The 12,571-nt window shown below is 37.4% G+C and overlaps 1 pseudogene; it reads right to left on the bottom strand.

Annotated features, from left to right (window-relative positions):
- Nucleotides 1-4,835: 4,835 nt before the first annotated feature.
- Nucleotides 4,836-6,022, bottom strand: LOC138380474 (formylglycine-generating enzyme pseudogene; annotated as a pseudogene).
- Between the last annotated feature and the right edge of the window lie 6,549 nt (nt 6,023-12,571).

The raw sequence follows: 12,571 nt of genomic DNA on the forward strand, positions 1-12,571 counted from the left end.
GTACTGATGATGGTGTCCCAACTTTGTGAATATACTAAAGTCTACTGAATTGTGCTGAGTTTTATGGTATGTGAATTATGTTTCAAAAAAGTAATTTTTTCCCTTTTCTGTCCTGACCAAGAACTCAAACAAGTAACTTTATTAGTTTTAAATATATATAAATGTTTTTTTAAAGTTATGAGAAAACATAGATGTGAATCATAGAAGCCACATATACTTGGTATTATGCTGAAACTTGGGAATTTACTGGCACATGTAAAATGTACAAACTTTTATATATATACATATATATTTTTTTAAATAGACAAAGCAATTCAGTACTACATTTCTTGGATAACCAGCCATTCCCTACCTCCCACCCTCCAAATTGCCTAAAATATTGACTTGATTTGAATGATACTTCTGGGAATACGTACCAGATTCTCTAATAATTATTACATTTACAGTATATTTGTATAGTAATTACATTTCTCCTATGCTTCTGTTGAAGTCAGAATAAAATGTGGCTTGCTCCTGTAATCCCAGTGCTTTGGAAGGCCGAGATTGGAGGATTGGTTGATGGCAGGAGTTTGAAGACTAGCCTGGGCAGCATAGCAAGACCCCATCTCTAAAAAAAAAATTAAAAAATTAGCCAGGTGTGGTGGTACCCACCTGTACTCGGGAGGATTGCTTGAGCCTAGGAGTTTGAGGCTGCAGTGAGCTATCATTGCGCTACTGCACTCCAGCCTGGGCAACAGAGTGAGACCCTGTCTCTAAAAAATAAATAAATAAAAATAAATTTTAAAAAAATGTAAGACAATTTTCTAAATTTAATGTTTTATTTGGGAAGAAAGGATTACAATTCGGGGCACACACAGCTGGATCATCTTCAGTATGTCCAGAGAACCAAGAGGAGGTTGGAGGTTTTATCAAAAGGAGAAATGTTACCTAGTGCTCTTTGTGAAAGTGCATTGGCACTAGTAAGTTTCTGGGAAGCAGGCAAATTCTGATTGGTGGGCAATGGAAGTGGGCTAAAGTAGTCCTAGAGTTGCAGCAAGTTATCTCAGCAGCCATAGATAAAGGGGGTGTCAGATTACAATAGGCAGTGTTAGCAGCTGGACTTGCAGAGGATTCCATTCTTGGAGCAATGTTGTATGTCCTGAGTGCTTTTTCCCTCTGGCTTCTTGACTCTGTTTAGTTGGGTATGACAAGAATGACCCAATTCATATGTTCAACTTTCACACTTCTATTTTACTTTATTTTGCATTTTTTGCATTTTTTCTCAACATTTCATTACAAAAATTTTCAAATGTGCAGCGAAGTTTAAAGAATTTTACAAATGAACATTATGCCTACTCCTGGATTCCACCATTAACATTTTTCTGTACTTGCTTTATCACATATCTGTCCATTTGCCTATCCCTCTATCCATCTATTAATCTGTCTTATTTTACGCATTTCAAGCTAAATTAATGATATTAAGCTTTCCCTTAAGTGCTTCAGCATGCATATTAATTACAGTTAATTTTTTTTACAGTTTTTTCTTTTGAGATAAAATTTACAAAGCAGAAATCTCAAGTATGCTTTTGTTGAGTTTTCACAAGTGCATACACCTGTGTGACCTGAAGTCCTGCCAAGATCCAGTACATTTATCATCACCCCAGAAAATTCTCTGATGCCCTTTTCCATTCAATCCCTGACCCCCACTCCAAGAAGCAACCACTGTTCTGATTGTTTTCTATCCTAGATTAGCTTTGCCTATTCTAGAACTTCATATAAATGAAACAGTGCATAATGTACAGTTTTATGTAAAGCTTCTTTGACTTGGCATAACTGAGATTCTTCCATGTTGTTACCTGTGTCATTGGCGCATTCTTTTTTACTGCTGAATAGTACTTCATTGCTCAGATATGGTATTTAATTAGTTGTTTTTAATAACTTAGTAAGTACTTCCAATGGCTATTTCTTTTCTTTTCTTTTCTTTTCTTTTTTTTTTTTCATTTGACGGTAGGGTCTTTAGGCTGCATTTCTTGAAGAGTGCTAATATTTATGCCTATCTAGGGTGGTTATTTTAATGAGATTGTAATATAGACTTTTGAGTTGGTGATTTTCAAGGACTTGAAACTAGGCAAATAAGGTAATGTTCTGTGAGGGTAGTGGAGGAAAAAGCTGATGCCTCTAATTTCTAGCAAAATCTTTTTAATTCGAAAAGACACTTCCTTGATGTTTATACTGCTGTTTAAAGGGTATATTTTCATGTACAAAGTCTTCATGTGCTAAACAAATGGAAAAAAAAGTGATTTGAAACTTTAAAATGTTAGATGCTTACTATTTACAGCTAATATTTAAAAATTCCATGAAATCTTGCAGGGATAATTTATGATGATGATCATTTTTTTTACTAGGAATATAATTTAGTGTAAGTTAATGACTTAAATTGTAATTTTGTATATAGAGCTCTTACTATACAACTTGTTTCTTGATATACTTTAAGGTTTAAAATATTTCCAAATGAAGTTTTTTAATTTTGAAAAAGTGTTTATTTATTAATTTTTTTTTAGAGATGAGGGCCTTGTTCCATCACCCAGGCTGGAGTGCAGTGGTGTGATCAGAACTTACTGTAGCCTCGAACTCTTGGGCTCAAGCTATCCTCAAGCTGGGATTACAGTAGGAGCCATCACACCCAGCTCTCCACATGATGTTTAACATAATTTACAAAGAGAATTTATTCCACTATTTGGCTGATTTCTTTTATCAGCAGCATTAATGACACATAGTTATTCTTTGTAGATCTTCCAGAGATTAATGGATGGCAGATACTACTTAAATTAAATAGAATACATAGAAAATTAAGATGAAATTTAAAGGACCACTCTTCATGTTGTAATATTCTATGTCATTTGGAATGAAAGATATTTCTTTTGTTTACTTAATTTCCTAATTGGTTGGGTATCTTGATCTAAATAGCTAACTTTGTTATAGGGTTTTAATCTCTAGAAATCTCATAGGTGAAAGCGGCCTCAGGTGGTCATCTTTTCAACTTGGCCAGTCAATATTCAGCTAATGAAATGTGTGCTGAAGCACTAAACACATATCAAGTTATGTTGAAAAATAAGATATTTAGCAATGCAGGTAGGTATATAATCAGTTTTTGCAACAGGCATATTTCTTTTGTAGTGTTAATTTACGTCTAATCACTTAATGCTTACTTATAATGAAATGATCTGTGCCCTAAGCAAATTTGTATTTATGATCAGGATGTCCTGCTTAATGATACTATGTATATGAAAATCTATACAAATGCAAATGAAGAAATATAGTTGGTATAAAGTATATTACCTTATAGGAAACAAAAAATGTATTCTATCACAAGTAGAATGAGCCAATGGCAACCTCACAGAACACACTTTCCCTAACATAAACTTATCCCCAAGAAACTATAGTTTATATTTACCATTTATATTATATAATGTTTGGTAGCAGTGTTAATGTTTATCAGGATAGCATTTCCTTTAATATTGTATTAAAATGTGTGTGGCATTATTGAGTCTAATTTTAAAAGTCTTATGTTTTTTAAGTCCTGTGTTTTTCTTAGACGAATACACCTCCAGTTTTATAATGTAGATCAATTGTTTTCTTGCCATATTTTCAGGAACCTATCTGTCTTTGACTTCTATTTCCTCAGAGAAGATTAGTGTGAAAATAATGTAACTATTTTAAAGTTAGAATTTTAGGTAGCATCTGAAGCTTCAAAACTTGAGAAAAGCTTCAGAGAATATGAATTAAAATAATCTACATTAGAAAAAGTAAAAAAAAATTAGAATATTATACATTCATTAAATATTTTTTAATGTGAAAATTAAAAGTGAGTTTGGAAAATATTTATTTAAAGCAAAGAAATTATTCCAAAGCCATTACATTCTACTGAATGACATTAGTTCAAATTCCAGGTATCGATCTGCTCATGAATTGATGGGCATTTGGGTTGATTCCACATCTGTGCAGTTGTGAATTATTCTGAGATAAACATTCAAGTGCAGGTTTCTTTTTGATAAAATGACTTTGAAGTGCATTAACAAAATGTGGTATATGTATACCATGGAATACTACTTAACCATAAAAAAGAATGAATTAATGCCTTTTGGAACAATTTGGATAGAATTGGAGACCATTATCCTTAGTGAAGTAGCTAAAGAATGGAAACACAAACACCACATGTTCTTGCTATTATAATGAATTGGAACTAACTGATGAGCACACATGTGCATGGAGGGAAGTAAAACTCAGTGGAAAGCAAGCAGGGGGAAGGGGAAAGGAGGAGATGGGTGAAAACTTACTTAATCAGTACGATGAACACTATCTGGATGATGGGCACACTTATAACCCTAACTCAAGCATTATAAAAACAACCCATAATAACCCAAAATATTTGTACCCCTTAAATATTTTGAAATAAAAAAAGAAAAATTTATTTTGGGATAATAGGCATAGCATGATTCCATTTTTTGTAAGGAAAATTAAATTTAAATGATTTATAATTGTACAGGAAAAAATTTGGATGGATACACACCGCATTCATTAGTAAATAGCTCCGTGGGACTTTAAGTTTTATAATATGAATATGTTATTTTTGCAAGTTATAAAAATCGCTAGGACTTTGGAAATGTATATGTACAAAAAATAAATGTTTTTTATTTGGCAAAAAAAAAAAAAAATTCCAGGTGTCCATAAAGAAATGAGGTAAGTTTATTCCATGATAACTGTAGAATTTAAGTATTATTTTTCTGAAACAAAATAACTCTTCTGGTCTATTTTCAGTGGGGCAAACTGGTCTTGGAAGACGGTTCCTTTGGCCATTGGACAGGTTTGTAACCAACCTGGGGATGAAAATTCTTTGCATAAGATCTTCAGAGTTCTGAGGGAAGCCCAGTGCAGATGAGACTCAACTTCTTGGATTCAGGAAGGCTCTTCCTGGCTGTCAGTCCATGGTGGGCAGGTGGACAGTGACACAACAGAATCCCAGATTGGAAGCAGAGCTGTCAGGTGTGTTCCAGCTTGGAGCAGCACAGCGATACTTAGGGAAAGGAGTTTCTACGGCACATGGAGGGTCCACCTTTCCTCGCCTGGTCTTTCCCAGAAGAGGGGCCTTTAGGATTGAATGTTTCTTTAGGATGAACGTTCCACCAGTCTGAAGTCCACTCCCATGCATTTCCCACCGTGATGGATAAGCCATAGCTATTGGAAGGAAAGGTGTCAATGGACGCAGTTCCTTGGAAGCCATCCTCTGCAGTGTTGGTCATCGGAAACTCACCCTACCAAATGTTGGCATAGTTTTGGCCTTTCAGTTGCAGTTTGCAAGGGAAAAGTCTATTTCTTAGGCCTCCTCGACAGCTATGCTCCCACTCAACCTCCATGGGCAACTGCTTTCCTGCCCATGTGCAGTAGGCAACCACTTCGTTCCAGGAGACGTGGAGAACTGGATAATCCAGCCTGTGTAGACCGGTAGTGTCGGGCCCTTCCAGTTAGCACCTTTCACAGGTAACCACCAAGGATCACCTGCAACTGCCTGTTGGATATCAGTCTTCACTTGCTCACTCAACATGCCTTCAAAGGCAAAGGAGTTGCCAAACTTCTCAGTTTCTGTCAGCCAGTTGAGTTCACAAACTTCTCAAGTTCGGCATCACTGACTTCACAGGCATCCATGTAAGAGACATCAGCAGCAACTCTCCTCACCAGTGCTTCCGCATTCTCCTTTACCTGAGTATCATCTGTGCCCATCATAGGGCAGGGATGGGGACCATCTTGGTGGGCATGAGCAGCCGCTCTCCAGGGACCAGGCCCGGATGTTCAGGGAATGCAGGTGGGCAGCCTGCATTGCCAGGGGCCCCAGGCCACAGTGCAGGAGCCCATGGGGAACTCACTGGTCCCTGTCTCCTCGCTCCATGCCACCCACACAGCAGCAAGAGCAGAGGCATTAAAAAAAAAAAAAAAAAAAGCCTCTTGCATTTATTAATTACAATTCTCCTGTAAAGAAGAGCTTTCCTTTCTCCCCCATTTATTTATGTAGGTATTCATTCAGTTATTTATTTATATTGCTATGTATGGACTCATGGGTATTTATTTTATCCTACTAGATTATAATCCAACACTATCATTTATTTTATTGCTCAAATTGTTCCAACTTTGGCCATTGGGAATTCCTTTAGGTTGACTCCTGTGTGCTTTTGATATGCTCTGTCATTGTGGGGCTGTTGGTGGTGGTGCTTTGAGTCCTTTATTTTCTGACACCACAAGATTTTCAGGCTCAATTAGATTTTCCTTTGTCTAGGCCTAGAATCAACCATGTCTCCAAGGAACCCCAGGACCTATGACCTTTTGCTATAAATCTCTTATGTTCCTTCCACTAACTCATGTTACATCTTACATAATATAGACTCGAACCCTTCACAAATTTTCTCAGAAATATGCTGTAAAGGTAGGTGGAGTTTGTACTTGCTGAGTTTGTTCTAGTCATTGAATATCGCCTGCGGTTGATCCCAGTGCTCCTCTGTCCACTCTATTGGTGAGGATGATCCAGGTATGAGGGGTAGGAAGATGAGAAGCTATGAAAGTGGGTTTGAGCTAGATAAGGGTGTAGATATAGACAAAGGGGATATGGATGCAGATGAAGATATGGATTGGGAGGCTGAGGAAATCCCTGGATGGGATTCACATATACATACCTGAATTCTTTTTGTTTCACCAGTATGCAAATCAAAAAGACACAAAAGTTTTAACAGCAAGTCAGAATTTTTGAAGTTTAATTTTTTTCTGGCTCTTCCCTACTCTGCCTGTAGGGAAGGTACTCTTTGTGACCTCAGCTTCTCCTCTCTCTCTCCTCCTCCAGTTGCCTCTGGCAGTTGTCTGGGCTGGTTTGTGGGGTCATGGCAAGCCTGCTTCCTGTTGAATCTCACACACTCATTGGGTGTGTAGTATTATGTACCCTGTGTTAGGGATGAATAAAATTAAACATATGGATATTAAGTGAAAACAGAACTAAGTTCACAGCACAAATTAAAAGGAAGACTGGAAGCAAAAGCTAAATTTTAGATTCTCATTTTTTGCGTAAATATTAGGATTTTACAAAACAACTTAGACAAACTATTCCAAATAGATGTGCGTGAATCGTGATTTAAATACCTGAAGTAAGTCCCATGTTCTAGCCCAGGATTAAGCACACTCAAGGATAACAATTGCACATTTCCTGGGTTGCATCGTGAGTGCAAGATTGTTTTTCTGCTCTATAAATAGTCATTCCATATCTTTTTATTTGTAATTTTCTACAAATGACACTACCCTTTCTTCTATGTACTTGTCTGTGTGTGTGTGTGTATGTGTGGCATGTGCATGTATGTGTGTGTATGTGTGTGTGTGGGAGAGAGAGATGACATGCTAGTTTCTTACTTTTACAGGAAATGTAATACATGTCAGCACAAATCTAGACTGAGACTGACTCATCTGTCAGGAAGAACAAGTTCACCATGCCAGAGTAAACAGAATGGGGTGAGCTCTCAAGAAGAAGGAAGGAGTGGGAAGGCAGTTTATAATTTAAGATATAAGTAGAAGTGTTTTATTAAAATTATTTTCAGTCTCTTAGTCATGTTAAATTTTTATCCAGAACTTGTTTGAAGCTGCCCAGAAAATTTCCTCCTCCCTTCTGATCCCCGCAATCATTTAGCCATTAAGTCCAACCTATTCTGCCTCCTCCACATCTTGTGTGTTTATTTTCTCCTTTCTATCCCCCATAGATGCTCACCTGATTTTGTCTGAACTGTTCCTTTAGACTTATTTCCATTCTCAACTGCCTCGCAATTATTCATTCCTGAAAACCCATCTGAAGCATCTTCTCCTACTCGATAAGAGCTAGCCATTTCTCTCTTTGTGCCACTGCTGCACCTTGTTTTAACCCATTCTGTGATTATGCCCCAGATATATTCTAATTGATAGTTTATGTACTTTTGTCCCTTACATGACTGAGGCTGTGAGCTTCCTGAGGAATAGAGATTGTATCCTCCTTATTTTTATACCCCCAATGCCTAGCAATATTGGGAAAACTAAGTGCTTGGTCAGTGAATGAAAAAATGAACAAATGAATGGGTAAATAAATGAAGGAGTTCACTCAGTTCATGGATGAAATATTAATGAGTGAATGATTTATTATCAATCCCAGCAAACATTTCTCCTGGAAGCCAAAAATTTGTAATGTGGAAGATTATCTCCTTTAAAATGACATCTTGCAAGCTGTAGTTTCTCTTCTGTGAATAAATCATTTTCTCAAAAATACCCAAAGTTATTTTTCCTTTTTGAGAGTATTTGTTATTATTATGCCTCATATCTCCATCTCATGAAGCAAATTGGTAATACAGCAATTACGATACCTGTGCATGAATATAAGAAACACAGTTGTGAAAAATCATCTATAGAAAATTAACCTTTCTTTTCAAAAGTTCAGAAACCTTCAGTTGTATCTACTTTGTGCTTTCCTGAGTTCAGCAAAGCTCTTTCTTGCCAAAATAGCCTATTTCCAAATATCTGGACAGTGTCATGTTACTGGAAAATATATTGGTATATAAAAAACATAATTAGCTTGTCTTTCACCACTTTTAAAGAGCCATTGATATTTGTTAACACAGATGTTATTTGGATATTTTATAGAATAACATTTTGTTAGGATATTTTATAGAATAACATTTTGTTAAACTATGCAAATAATTCTAGAAATTTAACTTAAATATTTATGGAGTGGTTTTTACTGATCATCATGCGCTTCAAGGTAAACATCATTTCAGCATGCTACCCATTTTTATAAAGCTTAAATATAACAAAATTACATACTTTTATATCTATATCTACATCAACATCTTTCTCTCATTCCCTCTCCCCTTCTTTCCCTCCCCCATTCTTTCTCTCACAAAGAAAAGCACAGGAATTATGAACATAATCTTCAGAAGAGAGTGGTCACCCCTGTGGTGAGGCAAAGGAACTGGCTTCCAGTAGTCCGGTAGTTTCCTCAGGATTAGAAAGGTTTTCATTCTGTGCGAAGTCATAGATTTATGGATGTTATTGTTATGCTTTATGGCTATTGGGCACATGCTAATGGTCACACCCTACTTTTGAGAATATGTCCTACAGAAACAAAGTACCAGTATTTAAGGATATGTGTAGAAAAACAAAAAGGGAAACAAAGTCAAGGAATATAGTTACTACATAAGCTCCATGTATGTTCCACTTATGTACTCTTATCTAAGTGTGATAAATATTGTTTTTTTAATAAAGGGCAAATCTAGTGTTAATACTGTGAGCATTATATGATATGCTTCAATAAAAATGATTTATATTTTAAAACTTTTTTTAAAACTTTAAGCAATGGTATAACTTTAAACATATTATTCAGTATAAATAAATACATATGCATACATATAATAAGGTATATTATCTGATAGAAGAATATTGAATATGAGTGGAGGAAGTTAAATGAATTATAATGCTTTCATATGGGGATTTAAGAGAGTTAAAGTTTAAAATCATTTTAGCTATATAAGAACACAATGTTCTTACATTTTCTTCAGCATATAACTTTAGTGTGAGAATTGGTAGTTGTCCCCCCAACAATATTTTATATAAAGAATGAGTATCCCGGCCGGGCGCGGTGGCTCACGCCTATAATCCTAGCACTCTGGGAGGCCGAGGTGGGCGGATCGTTTGAGCTCAGGAGTTCGAGACCAGCCTGAGCAAGAGCGAGACCCCATCTCTACTAAAAATAGAAAGAAATTATATGGACAGCTAAAAATATATATAGAAAAAATTAGCCGGGCATGGTGGCGCATGCCTGTAGTCCCAGCTACTCGGGAGGCTGAGGCAGGAGGATCGCTTGAGCTCAGGAGTTTGAGGTTGCTGTGAGCTAGGCTGACGCCACGGCACTCACTCTAGCCTGGGCAACAGAGTGAGACTCTGTCTCAAAAAAAAAAAAGAAAAGGAAAAAAAAGGCCGGGCGCGGTGGTTCATGCCTGTAATCCTAGCACTCTGGGAGGCCGAGGTGGGCGGATCGTTTGAGCTCAGGAGTTCGAGACCAGCCTGAGCAAGAGCGAGACCCCATCTCTACTAAAAATAGAAAGAAATTATATGGACAGCTAAAAATATATATAGAAAAAATTAGCCGGGCATGGTGGTGCATGCCTGTAGTCCCAGCTACTCGGGAGGCTGAGACAGGAGGATCGCTCGAGCTCAGGAGTTTGAGGTTGCTGTGAGCTAGGCTGATGCCACGGCACTCACTCTAGCCTGGGCAACAGAGTGAGACTCTGTCTCAAAAAAAAAAAAAAAAAAAAAGAATGAGTATCCCAAACCCAATGTGAATATTGCCATTCATCAGTGTTTTGAATTTGTTCTTTATTAATAGATAATACAAATAAATACTAAAACAATACTAGCATTATGTGTCCAATATTCACAGCTAGAAGAATAATTGCATGATTCAGCAAATTATAAAAGAAAATCAATTGTATTTCTATATACCAGCAAAAAGCAATTGAGAAATGAAGAGTACCATTTGCAATAGCATCCAATACATAGACCTATTTATAAAAAAACGCAAACCGGCCGGGCGCGGTGGCTCACGCCTGTAATCCTAGCACTCTGGGAGGCCGAGGTGGGCGGATCGTTTGAGCTCAGGAGTTCAAGACCAGCCTGAGCAAGAGCGAGACCCCACCTCTACTAAAAATAGAAAGAAATTATATGGACAGCTAAAAATATATATAGAAAAAATTAGCCGGGCATGGTGGCGCATGCCTGTAGTCCCAGCTACTCGGGAGGCTGAGACAGGAGGATCGCTTGAGCTCAGGAGTTTGAGGTTGCTGTGAGCTAGGCTGACGCCACGGCACTCACTCTAGCCTGGGCAACAGAGTGAGACTCTGTCTCAAAAAACAAAACAAAACAAAACAAAACAAAACAAAAACGCAAACCTATATAAATGGAGAGATATGCCTTGTCTATGGATTGGAAGACTCGAATTTGGTGGTCTCCCCAAATTGATCCATAGATTGAACACAATCCCAATAAAAAATCCCAGCAAAGTACTTTTGTAGATTCTAAAATTAATATGGAAACTATGGCCGGGCGCGGTGGCTCATGCCTGTAATCCTAGCACTCTAGGAGGCCAAGGCGGGAGGATTGCTCAAGGTCAGGAGTTCGAGACCAGCCTGAGCAAGAGCGAGACCCCATCTCCACTAAAAAACAGAAAGAAATTAGCTGGACAACTAAAACTATATAGAAAAATTTAGCCGGGCATGGTGGCACATACCTGTAGTCCCAGCTACTTGGGAGGCTGAGGCAGAAGGATTGCTTGAGCCCAGGAGTTTGAGGTTGCTGTGAGCTAGGCTGATGCCTCAGCACTCTAGCCCAGGCAACAGAGCAAGGCTCTGTCTCCAAAAAAAAAAAAAAAAAGACGACTGAGTTAATCACCAATGGCCACTAGCAGTGATTAACAGTGAGAACCCAGAGCACCCAACCTGAGTCTGCAGGCTTAGGGCATAGTCCCAAGTAGTGGGTCCCTTTGATTGAGGCTTGTCATCTAGAAATTCCATCATCACTAGAAGTCAGAGCCTAAATTAGCCTGTTACTAGCCTTGGGTTACCAGAACAAGTTTAGATTTTATTGGGGAGGCCAAGTAGCAGTTCAGGGGCTTGTGGCCACTGTCTAAGACTTACGATGTGTTCTTTCTGTTGAGGATTGGGATGGGCAGATTACCATGCAAGCTTAAGAAGGGGCCACGGCAATGCTTCAGTGTGGGAGGAAGTTTGAGCTAGTAAGAACTGGAGGGATAATTTCCCCCTGTAGGGATCCCTGCTCTACCTGCTTACTGTAGGAGTGAAGTGGTCATGATGTAATCAGTCTTGTTATAGCTGTTGTCATAAGTGTGTGTTCATGGCCCTATCTGCTAACGGTGAGTTATTCTTGTAAATAAAATAAAATTAGTAAGTTTATACATACAGTAAATGTTATGCAAATCCTAAGAATGATGTTCCAAGAAACAAGTTTTGCAAGTAAGTATTTAAGTTGGCAATTTCGACACAATTCCATGTAGTGCTGTTCACACAATTATTTATTGTTTAGATATTTGTTATAGGCCATAGTTAATTTTTAAATCTTACTAAGATTAACATTTATGTTTTTAAAAATATATAAACAAAATGTTATAAAAGTATAAAATAATGACTTCAGAAATTCCTGAGAATTTAGATTTCTCATTCCTGAATTATGAAAATTACTATATTTTGCTAATTTGGAAACTTTTGGGGCAACCATAATGAATTGAAGGCCAGAGGCTCTTTCCTCAGTTTTTTGGGGGGCAGTATACCATGCTAAAGAGGAAAAAAGGGTCTCCAATAATGACCAATAAAGGATCTCTTTCTGCACTCATCAAAAGGGGCATAGAGCCAGATTTGATTTAGAAAAATTAACTTGATGTTTCTTGTACCTCAATGTTGTAGAACAAATTCATGTTTTAAAATTTATTACCCATTTAACTGTACAACTCTATACATTGTTCAACCCCTTT

Source organism: Eulemur rufifrons, unplaced genomic scaffold, assembly GCF_041146395.1.
Source record: "Eulemur rufifrons isolate Redbay unplaced genomic scaffold, OSU_ERuf_1 scaffold_477, whole genome shotgun sequence".
Taxonomy (NCBI): Eukaryota; Metazoa; Chordata; class Mammalia; order Primates; family Lemuridae; genus Eulemur; species Eulemur rufifrons.